Raw genomic sequence first — 15,583 nt, 5'->3', positions numbered from 1 at the left:
CTATAACTTACCCTTGGATGCAGCCTAAATTATCTTCAAACACTGAAAACCATGTTTCATGGAAACACCTCTTTCACAGAAGAGGTATTTAATGAGAACCAGTCTTTCAGCACCACTCATTATTATTTCCGTAGAGTATTTATAATTTTCTAAATCCTTTCATTTCACTTTTTTATTTATTTATTTTTTTGGAGACAGAGTCTCGCTCTATTGCCCAGGCTGGAGAGCAGTGGTGTGTTCTCGGCTCACTGCAACCTCTGCTTCCTGGGTTCAAGCAATTCTCATGCCTCAGCCTCCTGAGTACCTGGGATTACAGGCACCCACCACCACACCCAGCTAATTTTTGTATTTTTAATAGAGATGAGGTTTCACTGTGTTGCCCAGGCTGGTCTCGAACTCCTGGCCTCAAGTGATCCACCCCGCCTTGGCCTCCAAAAGTGCTGGGATTACTGGCATGAGCCATTGCTCCCGGCCCTTATTTTATTTTATTTTATTTTATTTTATTTTATTTTATTTTATTTTATTTTTGAGACAGAGTCTCGCTCTGTCGGCCAGGCTGGAGTGCAGTGGCGCGATCTCGGCTCACTGCAAGCTCCGCCTCCTGGGTTCACGCCATTCTCCCGCCTCAGCCTCCCTAGTAGTTGGGACTACAGGCGCCCGCCACCATGCCCAGCTAATTTTGTTTTTGTGTTTTTAGTAGAGACAGGGTTTTACCGTGTTAGCCAGGACTCGATCTCCTGACCTCGTGATCCACCAGCCTTGGCCTCCCAAAGTGCTGGGATTACAGGTGTGAGCCACCGCACCCAGCCTCTCATTTTATTTTTATTGTCTCATTTGAGCCCTCATATAACAGGTGGCATAGTTAGGTGAGGGTTTCTTATTATGTTTTCTTTATAGATGCCTAAGTGCAGGCTCGAGGACTTTATGTTATTTGCCTAATTGCATGCAGCTGGTAAGTTGCAAAGTCAAACTTAAAACTAGAACTATGAACTACAAAGTCAGCAGTCATGCTCTAACTGCATTATACCATCTACAAGAAAAGATATAGGCTGAAAATAGAATTGGAAATATACAGAACTCCCAAATCCAACATGATTTACTGGAGACATTCTCGCTCGCTCTCTCACTCTCTCTTTCTCTCTGTCTCTCTCTCTCTCATACACACACACTACAATTTAGAGATCCACAAGCAAATTCACCAGTACCTAGCAATGAAAACTACTCTTTCTATAATAGTCAGATATTAGACCGTCCAGACAATTTGCCTAGGAGTAATCAACATAATTACTGTATTCACATTTATGGATTACTGAAGATGATCATTTCATCTTACTAACTGTGCGGTCAAAGATGCTAAACTCCATTCTGTAAACTCCCAGAGGACCAGGACTGTGTCACATCCCCAAGCACCCCCAGCCTTCAGTACGCCTTCCAACTTGTAGCAGGGCACTCAGCAAATACTCAATGAATGACCACACTGCTATGTTAGCAACTGTGAAAATTGGTTTAAGAGTTTTCATTAAGATTTTCTGCATTTTCTCCATAGTCTCCCACTAATTTGACTTTGAGCCATTTAAAGGCAGAGACACTCTGTGTCTTCCTTTACAAATCATGTACAGAACCCCAGATGGTGTCATGCTCATGTGGAATGTGTGTTGCATCAATATTTGCTCATTGATTTGTTGCTCAAATGACACTACTTGGTTGTGTTTATCTGGCAAATCATGCGATTTTAATAATTAGTGTCTGAGGTGGAAACATGCCTTTAACAAAAAAAAATTAGGGGTAAATGTGAAGTACTGAGAGTGATACTGACCTACAAGATGTATGTTAGATGGAAACACATTACTTCCATAGCAAAATTAATAGAGTAAAAAATACATGTAGATAAAAATCTCCAAAAGTAACACCACTGTTATTGGTTTTTACACACACACACACACACACACACGCAATAAAGGAAGCATGCCAAGTAACAAAAGTAACTTCGACACCACTGGGAGCCTAAAGAATCACACTATGTTGACTTGCAAATGTGGAGAAGCATCCACTATTGCTCTAGGAAATCAAAAAGACTCATTCTCTTGTCTACGATCACTATATTTTATGAAGATTCTTCTGAGAAAAGTACATGCACTAAACATATTACTTGGACACCTCGACTGAATGAGGTGTTTTGATAAATCGAACTACTGATTCACTAAAAGTTAACCAGAAACCCATTTATACTGTGAGCCTTCTGAGTGGGGTAAGAGGTGAGGGAATCAGAGAATCTCAGCATTAGCAGGTACAGTATAGATCAGCCAATTAAATCTCCCACCCAATGAAAGGAAGCCTTTCTATAGTTTTTGCTGACATCTTTAGGATATATATTAATTAGTCCATGTTTGCATGTAATGAACATAATATTTCTTTGATGACAAGGGATTTTCAAATTCTGCAAGGTCATGTTTGGAACCAGAATATTTAATGTCCTATAGATGATGCTGTCATAAGACACTGGACCAAATGGATACAGATCCCAGAATAACTCCAGGAAAGAACACTTCAAAAATGTTAAATCCTTGATAGGTTTTACAATTACATATCTCTTTTTTATAAGAGATATGCTCAAAGGAGCATATGCTGATTAAAGAGTTGAGATTTCTGAGTTCTGGTTATCCAGAGTTTAATTTTATCTTCATTGAGAAAAACAATTTGACACTACTATGAGTTCAAGCAGTCAGATCACAGCCAAAGGCAATGATGTTGTTAATGCTTAACTGAAAACTCTTCTGAATTATTAATGATAAAGCATAATTTCTGCCTTCAGATAAATACATATTTATTTCAATTGAAGTTTGTCCAATGATAAGAGTATATTGTAATGGCAAACCAGCACACCCTTAAAAGGTCCAATTCATTTCAATTCATTTACATTATTTTTCACAATAGACGCAGTGCTGAAAACAGAGATACATAGATGGTCTTTGTTGTAAATCTCGTTACATGCAAAATGCTCTGGGTGAAGACACCAATCTAAGAGTCCCACAATAAGCAGTACATAATATCAACTTCGTTTATATTACACTAGCAATCTTTTTTTTTTTTTTTTTTTTTTGAGACGGAGTCTCACTCTGTCGCCCAGGCTGGAGTGCAGTGGCGCGATCTAGGCTCACTGCAACTTCCGCCTCCCGGGTTCATGCCATTCTCCTGCCTCAGCCTCCTGAGTAGCTGGGACTACAGACGCCCACCACCACACCCGGCTAATTTTTTGTGTTTTTAGTAGGGATGGGGTTTCACCGTGTTAGCCAGGATGGTCTCAATCTCCTGATCTTGTGATCCACCCGCCTCGGCCTCCCAAAGTACTGGTATTACAGGTGTAAGCCACCGCGCCCGGCCATTCACTAGCAATCTTAAATCTTTGGGCTGGGTGCAGTGGCTCATGCCTGTAATCCCAGCACTTTGGGAGGCCAATGCGGGCGGCTCTCTTGAAGCCAAGAGTTCAAGACCAGCTTGGCCAACATGGCAAAACCCCATCTCTACTAAAAACACAAAAATTAGCCAGGCATGGTGGCACCTGCCTGTAATCCCAGCTACTGGAGAGGCTGAGGCATGAGAATCATTTGAACCCGAGAGGTGGAGGTTTCTGTGAGCTGAGATCACACCACTGCACTCCAGCCTGGGCAGCAATGTGAGAGTGTCTCAAAATAAAAATAAAAGAATATCTTTCTATGTTAACTTTTTCTAAAGCAAAGCACAACTTTACAGGATATCTTCTCCAAGAACAACTTTCAAAACCCCTGAAGATACACAGTCAAATAATACACTAATGGTGTGCAGTCCCTACCCTCCCACAGTTCACATTCCCACCAGCAACATAGGCAAAAACCCAACTAAGTGTTTATGCAACGTCAGAGGGATGCGATTCATGAAGAAAAGCAGGATAAAGGAATAGAGAGAGTTTGAAGGCAGGGTGTATTATATTTAATCACTCAGTGAGGCCTCTATTAAAGGTGGCATTTGAACAGAAAGGAAGGAAAACGCCAGACAATCAGATAGCAAGTACAGAAGCCTGAAGCTAAAGCATGTTTGCTTGGACATGTTCAAACAATATTTGCAAAAAAAGACAACGTGGCTACAGTAAAGTAAGCAAAGAGGAAAAGAGTAGGAATGATATCCCAGAGGTGGTATAGTAAGAAGGCAAGCTATATACGGTCTTGCAGGCCACGTGTGGAGGCAGCGGTTGTTCACCATCCAGATAACCACTTAGGACCAAGACCCTTATTCCTCCAGCTGCTGGAAATGCTGCCTGCTGATGGCTCACTATTGTGTACCTACCTCTCCAAGATGTTCTACTGCATGACAATGGACACTGCAACTCTAATCATCCTATTCATACTCCCAGGAATTCCTTTAGTCCTGAGTTTTCAAAATAGCTACTGCCTAGCCTGAACATATACCTTCATATACCTTAACTGTTTTGTGTGTGTGTGTGTGTGTGTGTGTTTTTGAGACAGAGTCTTGCTCTGTCACCCAGGCTGGAGTGCAATGGTGTGATCTCGGCTCACTGCAACCTCTGCCTTCCAGGTTCATGCGATTCTCCTGCCTCAGCCTCCTGAGTAGCTGGAACTACAGGCGCACCCCACCATGCCCACCTGATTTTTTGTATTTTTAGTAGAAATGGGGTTTCTCCGTGTTGGCCAGGCTGGTCTCGAGTGATCTGCCCACCTCGGCCTCCCAAAGTGTTGGGATTACAAGTGTTAGCACCACCATGCCCGGCCACCTTAACTTTTATGAGGGAGAAGTAAAACATGACCATAGGTACAGTTTAAGAGTTGAAGAAATGTTTAAGAAATGTGTTAATGGAACAAACTCGCAATCGGTATCCCTACCTCCTAACCCCCTTCCTCCCTTGTTTCCAATCCTAGCTGGTAACGTTTATCTAATCATTTCAGCTAGAAAATTAAGAGCCCTAACCCTCACCTGCTACCACCCCCTACACACACTACACCATAACTACCACATCACAACCATTACAAAGTCCTGTGAGTTAATCTCCAAATATTCCTTATATCTGTCTCCTCCTGACTATCCCCACTGCCTACACCTGCCTCCATTCAGACCCTCACCTTTTTTTTTTTTTTTTTTAGACGGAGTTTTCACTCTTGTTGTCCAGGCTGCAGTGTGATGGCACAATCTTGGCTCACCGCAACCTCTGCCTTTTGGGTTCAAGCGATTCTCCTGTCTCAGCTTCCCGAGTAGCTGGGATTACAGGGGCCCGCCACCATGCCCGGCTAATGTATTTTTAGTATAGACAGGGGTTCTCCATGTTGGTCAGGCTGGTCTCGAACTCCCAACCTCAGATGATCCACCTGCCTCGGCCTCCCAAAGTGCTGGGATTACAGGCGCCCAGATTCTTTTCTTTTTTTTGAAACGGAGTCTCACTCTGTCGCCCAGGCTGGAGTGCAATGGCGCAACCTTGGCTCTCTGCAACCTCCGCCTCCCGGGTTCAAGCAATTCTCCTGCCTCGGCCTCCCAAGTAGCTGGGATTACAGGCATGTGCCACTACGCCTGGCTAATTTAGTAGAGATGGGGTTTTGCCATGTTGGTCAGGCTAGTCCCGAACTCCTGACCTCAGGTGACCCACTCGCCTCGGCTTCCCAAAGTGCTGGGATCACAGGTGTGAGCCATGACACCCAGCAGGCCCCCATCTTTCATCCATTTGGCAATAACCACTTAACTGGATTCCCTACTGCACACCTCTTCCCACTCCCCAATTCCTTCCAGACTCCACATAGCTGGAAAAGTAGTCTACTGTTGAATACACGTTGCCAGCTACATACATGACCCTTAGTCTAAGACCTGATCTTGGCTTTGCTCTGCAGCCTTGTCTTCCAGCACTTGACCCCTACCCCCTTATAACCCAACAATACCGAACTATTGTAGCTATCGCCCTACCCCATGATGGTCAAGTCCCAGATCACCCCTCTGGCTAGGAAACAAGCCCTGTTTCCTAGATAAGATTAACTCCATCCTGGCTAACACAGTGAAACCCTGTCTGTACTAAAAATACAAAAAAGTAGCCGGGTGGGTGGCGGGCACCTGTAGTCCCAGCTACTCAGGACACTGAGGCAGGAGAATGGCGTGAACCCGGGAGGTGGAGCTTGCAGTGAGCCAAGATCGCACCACTGCACCTCCAGCCTGGGCGACCGAGTGGGACTCTGTCTTTAAAAAAAAAAAAAAAAAAAAAAGATTAACTCCAGGCCATTCCTTAAGATCCAGCCAGAGCATTTTCTGAAAAGTGGCCCCTGATTTCAGTCCCTGCCAAGAATGGCTTAGTTATACTCCCATAGCCCATATCATACTGCACTAAAAGCACCTATTTATGTCCACCCACCCCCACCAACCCCCTGCAACCACCACCACTGGACTCTAAGTTCCTTAAAGACAGAGACCATTTCTTACTCGTCTTTGAGTCCAGGAGGCAGCATAGTACTTAGTACATGACAGGCAGGGGGAAGAAAAGAAAGACTAAACCTAACTATTTATTACTATCCGATATTTATATAAAGGAGACTGTGGATGAATATTTTAAAAAAGAAAAGAAAACACTGATGGGAGCAAAAAGAGAAAACAAACTTAAGAATAGCAGCATGGAGTTTTAAAACAACAACAACAAAAACTTCAACAAATGCCAGAAGTGTTTCCAACTGCACGTATTTAGGATACCCTGGTCTCAACGTACTCTATGACCCCTTCTGAAGAATCATACAAATAACAAGAGGCCCAAAATACATTATTAACTGGTACCTATGGATCTCTCCTCCCATAAAGTGATACGAGCAACACCCCCAATGTGGATAGAAACAAAAATGCCTCTTGGAGATGTACTCTGGGACTATAGATAGTGGAAGTATACATGGGAAGAAGCATGGAATTCTTTTTGGGATTGATTTCCCTACAGTTTTAAAGTATGTTTTCTTCCTATATCATTATCAGAGTTAGAATACTTAAAATAGAATTGGTGGCAAATGTGGGAGTCAAGGCCGGGTGCAATGACTCATGCCTGTAATTCCAACACTTTGGGAGGCCAAGTCAGGTGGATTACCTGAGGTCAGGAGTTCGAGACCAGCGTGACCAACATGGGAAATCCTGTCTCTACTAAATACAAAAAATTAGCCTAGCTACTTGGGAGGCTGAGGCAGAAGAATCGCTTGAACCCAGGAGGTGGAAGTTGCAGTGAGCCAAGATTGTGCCATTGCACTCCAGCCCGAACAACAAGAGCAAAACTCCATCTCAAAAAAAAAAAATTTAAAAAAAAAAAGTGAGTATCAAAAGGGAGTTCTATCCATAATGAAATTATTAACCCAAAGGAAGTCTCAGTGCTAATGGTCCCTCATCACCATGATATTTCTATAGATCTGAGTCAGTTACATATTATTTATGTCAAAAGTACTAACAGATTTAAAAGGGAGGGAGGTGGAGAAAAAGAAAAAGACAAGGCTTCGGTAAAGTCCACGTGTGCTGGTCTAGCCATACAGTCATGTGGTTTCTCCTGGGCTCTTCCCGAAGGGCATGTCCTCACAAACCTTCTATGAGCTCAGTCAGGAGGGGGAGACGGGCAGGAGCCACGTGAAACAGCAGGGCCAAGAGTATTACCCTGGAGTCAGCAAACACAGCCACGGAGCACAGACACGACAAAGATTCCACAGGGAAAAACCACCGAGGGCAAAAGTGGCCCAACTGCTGGGAGACCTGGTAGTTAGAGGAAAGCCTTTTTTAAACTCAGTGGAAAAGGCCCACATACAGCAGGCACCAGTATAATTACCAAAGCCACCAGGCCTGTCTGCCAAGCTGGGCTGATGTGGCCTCTTGACCAGGTTTTATTCTTGGCGGCTGCTGCACTCTTCTCCCTCTGCTCTTCCTGCTCCTGCTACTAAATAAACTAGCAGATGCTGGCTTCATGTACTACAAACCCTGAGCTATCTATCTTCTCGTTTGTTTTGGCATCTACTTCAAATGGTAAAGCATCTGTGAAACGGACCAAAGCACTCCAAAAATCTACTTCAGGGTCATTCTCAAGAATTTATTTCTACATTTTCAAAGACCATTTTGAATTTCCCTATCAAAGATATAACAAGCGTGATCCACACACGATCACCAAGTCATTTTTGTTATTTGTCTTCTACTAGGCAAATACATGCCATTGTTCAAATACCAGCGCAGGAGAGAAATCACAGTGTTCTTTTAGTTCTATACTGAATTTCATCCACTCCCATTTCTCTTCGTTCTCTGTGCTACCTTACTCACTTGTGGCTTCATCACCAGCTGTGTGTCAGCAACTCCCAAATTACTATCTCCATCTCAGACTTCTCTGATCAAACCCAGACCCGGATATCCAAAGACCTAATGGACATTTCAAAAACGAACTACTTAAAACCGAACTCCTCATCTTCCTCTTGCCAAAGTATTTCAGTACCCACTGCTTTCTCCTAACTCACATTTTGAGTCATCCTTGACTTCTCTCCTTTCTTCGGCCTCCCATCTTGTCGATAAAGCTATCATGCCTGAGCTACGCTCTATTAAACAAGAAAAGGTAGACTTCTGTCTGATTTAAGTGTGCTTTCTATCTCTCTCTTCCAGATTCCAGCAAGTATTGCTGTACGTGTCAGTCTGCACTCACTGTGTGAGGTTGGCAAATGCCCTGTTCATTCTCTCAGCTCTTCCTCCAGGGCGTGTTCCCATACCCCAATTTCAAAAGCACTAGAGTGCATTGAACAGGATTGGTTTCTTTGTATCTTTGGGTGGGGGACAGTCATTCAAGAACCTAAAAGAGAAGTTCTCATTTCACAGCAGCAGCATCTCCAAGGAAAATTCTTCCAGAATGAAACACCACCACATTTCATAAAACAACACAAAAGGAATGAAACAAGTCTGTTAAACAGTAACGAGCTACAATGCCAGAACTAACCTGGAGACTTAAAAGACAAAGTTGTGGTAGGAAGAATACCAAAAAAGGTGGGAATGGGAAAAGTCCACTCACTGATCCAGTTACCCTCTGTAATTACAGACACCCAGACACCCTCACATCTTTCATTCAACATTAATATTTTTTCAGCCTGTCCTCAACCTGTTGAAGTACAGCTCAGATGGAAGTATTTTAGAAAGATGCATTTCCTTAACTTTGACTTTTCAACGCAACTCCAAGTAGAATTTTCAAAGAATAAAATGTCTAATTAGGAAGAACAGGCTTACAGTTTCAGCTCAGTTCAACTTTGTTGAGAAAATATTTCAGTCAATAGCTCAATGGAATGAGGTCCTTTTCTTTCCTATCTTTGGAGAGCAGCGTCCCCATTTCTAGGACTGACCCCACACGAGGAGTGTTGACTGTAAACTTTCAGGGTATCACTCGACAACCCAGAAACTGGTGGCAGCTGGAAGGACAGAGGTCATGTGTGCTGCTTTCTATAATAAAATTCTTTTTACCCCGGTTTAAGTTGATTACTCAAACTCTCAAACTCCTCCTCCTCCCCACTCCAGCCTACTCGCATTTTCCCTAGGCTGATTGACTCTCGGAAAACAAGTATTGCATTATGCTTGACTGTTTGGAATGAGATCAGTTCTCATTTCAAATTCCCTTTCAGAACAACCCCAAGGCCACAGACCCTGCAAAAATCCCAGATGCCCAACAACTCAGGAAGGCCTAAGCTATGACAAGAAAACATTACTTAAGTAATAATCAGCAAATGCATCCTAAACCCGGACTGGCATCCTCTGAGGTCTCTTCCAAGGCATTTGGCAGGAACATGTCTGTAAACCACCCAGTCTCACTCTCGGCTCCTCCTCCGAGGCAGAATGGCCAAGGCGGAGGCTTTAGTGCACCGTTCGGCAGTGATTTTCTCCAACTGGCACCATCTGTGCACGCCCTGCCAGACTTGCTGACAGAGCAGGCTGCACAGACCATTACTAATCTCCCAGGGTCAGCTGGGTCAGGCCTGCAACAGGATGCCTATAGATTTCAAAGGCCAGTGTTCTCTCCGTGCCAGCTAATCGATCTATGTTGGAAAGCAAGCACATTTTTATTCCACCTTCTTTTAAATTTCAAAGAAAAATCTCAATTTTAAAGCTCTTCGTGTGGGAACTGCTTGCATGTAATCAGTGTCCTGATACCAGTTATGTTATATGAGATCTTAGGAGGATGGGGCTTACCCATTGATCCTTTGCCAAGATTCGGTAGTAAGGCCAGGAACACAACTTCGCTCAGACAACAAAAGGCCTTCTAAATAGCACCACTGGGGATGGACTACATGGATCAAGATTCAGACTCAACTGCAAAGTCCTCTTAGCTGAGTCTGCAAAAGAAGAATAAATGCTATCCTACCAGGATCTTATCATGTGAGCCCAGGCAGTGTCAGCCGGGACTGGTAAATAAAATCTCAGCATCATTCACCATCTACTTCAGAATTCATCTGCAAATGCTGCCACCCACTACCAACTGCCTATCAAGTGTTTACTAAATGTAAATTGTGCGCCAAGAGTTTGATATTCCCTCAAACTTCTGTAGTTTCTTTTGCTGAGGAATGGGGTAACTGAGTCTAGTACTCAGCCATATAGCAGGCTAGATAAATCCAAAAGCCCCTTGAAGGCGGGATCATAATGATCCTGTTTCAAGGTGCTACCACTTAGCACAGACTTTTTCAGGCTTGTTGCAGTAATTCTATTAAAAACCCTTTTAGATAATTATATAAATACAATTAGGAGGAGGCAGTATCAAGATCAATTACTGTAATCATTTCTTTATAGATGATATGTTATTCTAGATCTTCAAGTCAAACAATGACTCAATCTGATAGAGTCGAAAAACTAACAGCCACAAAACTAAGACATTACTACCAACTCCAAAGAGACCAGATCTTTTGTTTACAATAATTAAAGGTTTAAAGAAATTTCGAGATAAGTGACTTCATCTTCTTACTCTTGCTTAGATATCAGTTTCTACACTTAACCAAACCCTAACAGAGTTTACATGGGGCTAAAGGGGTGATAGTAAAGAGGAATTTGTGAGCTGAAACATAATTAATAATTCCTCTAACCCAGATCATCTTCCTTGTAAAACGATGGGTTTGTTAAGAAGCAAGCTGAGAGGTTCACAGATCTGACATGGCCACTCAGGCATAATTGGAGAAGCAGGTTTGTGTGAGTTCTCATTGAGTAATTTCTTCTTCCAATTTTTTTCGAGCTTCAGGCAACCAGAGAAAACTCCAGGCTAACTTGGTTCCTAACATGTCTATTCTTCCCAACTCCTCCCTTTGCAAAGGAGTCCCTGTATTGTCTAAAAATAAGTCACGCAATCACTCGGATCCCCTCCAACTATTTCGTATCAAAGAATCACTGCCATGTCTACAGCAGACAGTTTCTCAGCCTTTAGATTTCCTATCTAGATAGCACAAAACAAACTGAACACATAAAACAAACGGGAACATTTATAATGAGATCATGTTTCACATCTACCATGCCTCAACTCACCCTTCCCAAGACATCAGGTGCACTGAAGAAGATCTCATTCCATTTAACTTACAGAAGGCACACCTTCACAGTCCAAGATGATGTGTGTTGGTCTTTCAGAATTAACACTTTTGACTAGACCTAACTTCACACCTTTGGCTTTTAATGTAAAGTTTTATGATGTCTTTCCTCCACATCCAGTCCCAATTCCTTCTGAGTGTCTCTGTGATTCTAGACAACAACATCTACTTTTTTAAACAAAGACTTCCCAGCATTCAACTTCATTTCTGTCTGTTTGATTCCGCTAGAGAAAGAGAGATAAGAATCTAGACACAGGCTTTCATAGTGTTTTACCTGTAACTTGTCTAAACCACCAACTGACAAATACAGGCTCTGCCATTAAGCACCCCGTGTACCTATGGTGTAGAAATAATTGCACAGACCTGTGCCTCTAGCATCACTTCCAGCATGGAAGCAGCAAGGAGAACGATCAGAAGGCAGGATGCCTAGATGATAGAATGATAAATCCTCGAGAAGCCTAGAAATATCAAGTCCAAGCAAGTATCATGGCAAAAATATGCCTATGGAACTCATAGAAAAAGACCTAAACAACAAGGTTCTAAGTGGAGACAGTAAAAAAAAAAACCCGTGTTTCTTAAACAGCCCAACCATCCACAAAGAGAAAATCAGGGCTGGGTATGGTGGCTCACACCTGTAATCCTAAAACTTTGGGAGGCCAAGGCGGGTGGATCACTTGAGGCCAAGGGTTTGAGACCAACCTGGCCAACACGGTGAAACCCTGTCTGTACTAAAAATACAAAAAAATTAGCCGGGCTTGGTGGTGCATGCCTGTGATCCCAGCTACTAGGGAGGCTGAGGCAGAATCACTTGAACCTGGGAGGCAAAGGTTGCAGTGAGCCAAGATGGTGCCACTGCACTACAGACTGGGAGACTGAGCGAGACTCTGTCTCAAAAAAACAAAAAAAGAAAAAGAAAAAAGAAAATCAGGATAGATATAGGCAGACAGAAGTCCCTACTACGATTATCCTAACAAGGTACTCACAATACCTTGAATTTTGCCCATGTCTGTCTGATTTCTAAGGATTTAATGACACTTTACCAGCCTGTTACTAAAAGGTAGGGTTTATGTGTTGCTTATGTTTTTTTATTCTCTTAACAATTTACCATTGCTAAGTGTGAACAGTAAAACACACACTTTAATGTTTACTCTACATTTAGAGTTTAAAACAACTTAAACCTAAAAGATCGGTATAGATGGATATAGTACAGTAAGATAGAAGGGACAAGGTTTACTGTATTCTCTGGCTTCCCTCTTCAATTAGATGCTATCTGGTTTATAAAGACTCCAAAGGAAGATTCCTACAGGGGCCTCAGAAACCCAATCCAACTGAAAGACTACACTAAGAAAAGAGGCACTGTGTAGGGTTCTGAGATACTGAAAGATATTATTCCCGAATTCCCTCAGCATCCTGGGATAAACAGGAAGAAATCCTAAGGCTTCACTGCTATAGTTTTTCTCAAGGAAGAGTTTCTTACATGAGATACTGGCAAAACAGCCAATCTTCCACTGTAGGTTTTAGGGCTGGAATATAGAGATGATTCCCAGAGTTAGAGTACTGAGAATTATGTTGGTTTCTGACTAAATGTTGGTATAATATTAAAAAACCAGTTAAGAATGATCAAAGGAACCTACATAAAACACTGTGGTCACTCTTTCTTCATGTGCCATTAGCATCTGCCCAAAGGCTACCTCTGTGACAAATCCAAATGGCTTGCCCCAGGCTCTGCTTGCAGGAACCAGACTTAAATAACAGTCAAGATCTGATTTTGAGAACACCTAAGTTAAAGTGCCAAGTTTATTTAACATTTAACATATTTGTTCACTGTATAACCACCCCCTCTACAATGGTTTCATGAGATCACCACCTAATCTATAATTCTTACTCAAGGAAACCAGTTAAGAACCCTCAATGGAAGTAACCTAGGACAACTAATCACCTCCAAAAACCTCTTTGCTGTGGGAAATGGATCACAAGAGACAATGGATTGGCCAGGCACTGTGGCTTACACCTGTAATCCCAGCACTTTGGGAGTTCAAGATGAGCAGATCACTTCAGGCCAGGAGTTCGAGACCAGCCTGGCCAACATGGTGAAACCCTGTCTCTACTAAAAATATGAAAAAGGTCGGGTGTGGTGGCTCACACCTATTGTAATCCCAGCATTTCAGGAGGTCGAGGTGGGCAGATCACCTGAGGTCAGGATTTTGAGAGCATCCGGACCAACATGGAGAAACCCCATCTCTTCTAAAAATACAAAATTACCCGGGTGTGGTGGCACATACCTGTTATCCCAGCTACTGGGGAGGCTGAGGCAGGAGAATCGCTTGAACCCAGGAGGCAGAGTTTGTAGTGAGCCAAGATCACACCATTGCACCCCAGCCTGGGCAACAAGAGTGAAACTCCATCTCTTGAAGAAATTAAAAAAAAAAAAAAAAAAAGTACAAAAAATTAGCTGGACTTGGTGATGGACATCTATAATCCCAGCTACTTGGGAGGCTGAGGCAGAAGAATTGCTTGAACCTAGGAGGCAGAGGTTGCAGTGAGCCGAGATTGCACCATTGCACCTCAGCCTAGACAACACAGCAAGACTCCTTCTCAAAAAACAAACAAAAAAAAAAGATAGAATGGATCATAGAGAAAGAGAACAAAGACAATCATGTAAAGACATAAAAGAGAAACAAAAATGAAAAGAAAAAGTACTCTCTCTCTCCTGGGGAGTTACATGCAAAATGTCAACTTATAAGGAGTAAAAGAATTACTCTGTTTTTTTCCCATAAGTTAATGGGGTACAGGTAGTATTTGGTTACATGAGTAAGTTCTTTAGTGGTGATTTGTGAGATTTTGATGCACATATCACCCAAGCAGTATACACTGCACCATATTTTTAGTCTTTTATCTCTCACCCTCCTTCCACTCTTCCCCCCAATTCCCCAAAGACCTTTGTATCATTTTTATGCCTTTATGTTCTTCATGGTTTAACTCCCACATATCAGTGAGAACATAAGATGTTTGGTTTTCCATTCCTGAGTTACTTCCCTTAGAATAATAGTCTCCAGTCTCACCTAGGTCACTGCAAATGCTATTAGTTCATTCCTTTTTAATGGCTGCATAGCATTCCATTGTATATATATACCACAGTTTCTTTATTCACTCATTGATTGATGGGTGTTTGGGTTGGTTCCATGATTTTCCTATTATGAATTGTGCCATTAGAAACATGTGTGTGCAAGTATCTTTTTCAAATAATGACTTCTTTTCCTCTTGGTAGATACCCAGTAGTGGGACTGCTGGATCAAATGGTAGCTCTACTTTTAGTTATTTAAGGAATCTCCACACTGTTTTCCATAGTGGCTATATTAGTTTACATTCCCACCAGCAGTGTAGAAGTGTTACCTGTTCACCGCATCCATGCCAACATCTGCTGTTTTTATTTGTTTTTTGTTTTTTTGTTTTGATTATGGCCATTCTTGCAGGAGTAAGGTGGTATCGCATTGTGGTTTTGATTTGCATTTCCCTGATCATTAGTGACGTTTAGCATTTTTTCATGTTTGTTGGCCATTTATATATCTTCTTTTGAGAGTTGTCTATTCACGTCCTTAGCCCACTTTTTTATGGTATTGTTTGTTTTCTTCTTACTGATTTGTTTGAGTTCATCGTAGATTCTGGATATTAGCTTTTTGTCAGATGTATAGATTGTGAAGATTTTCTCCCACTTTGTGGGTTGTCTGTTTACTCTGCTGACTGTTCCTTTTGCCATGCAAAAGCTCTTTCATTTAATTAGGTCCCAGCTATTTATCTTTGTTTTTATTGCATTTGCTTTTGGGTTCTTGGTCATGAAATCCTTGCCTCAGCCAACATCTAGAAGGGTTTTTCCAATGTTATCTTCTAGAATTTTTATAGTTTCAGGTCTTAGGTTTAAGTTCTTAATCCATCTTGAGCTGATTTTTGTATAGGGTGAGAGATGAGGATCCAGTTTCTTCTCCTACATGTGGCTAGCCAATTATGCCAGCACCATT

The 15,583-nt window shown here is 42.2% G+C and overlaps 1 long non-coding RNA gene across 26 annotated transcripts in view; it reads right to left on the bottom strand.

Annotated features, from left to right (window-relative positions):
- The window catches only part of LOC110743051, a 553,234-nt gene that overhangs the window by 326,892 nt on the left and 210,759 nt on the right, over positions 1–15,583 (bottom strand). For 20 of the 26 annotated variants that reach the window (XR_004184220.1, XR_004184216.1, XR_004184225.1 and 17 more), the window contains one exon: positions 10,192–10,334. The exons of 3 other annotated variants lie outside the window; for them this stretch is intronic. This is a non-coding gene — a long non-coding RNA (uncharacterized LOC110743051). Of the gene's footprint in view, positions 1–10,191; positions 10,335–11,508; positions 12,265–15,583 lie in introns of those variants that run through there. 3 more of the 26 variants (XR_004184219.1, XR_004184230.1, XR_004184214.1) reach the window with 3 other exon arrangements.

The sequence above is a fragment of the Papio anubis genome, chromosome 6, assembly GCF_008728515.1.
Source record: "Papio anubis isolate 15944 chromosome 6, Panubis1.0, whole genome shotgun sequence".
Classification (NCBI taxonomy): Eukaryota; Metazoa; Chordata; class Mammalia; order Primates; family Cercopithecidae; genus Papio; species Papio anubis.
The sequence above is the reverse complement of the archived record's forward strand: the minus strand, read 5'-3'. Positions and strand labels throughout refer to the sequence as shown.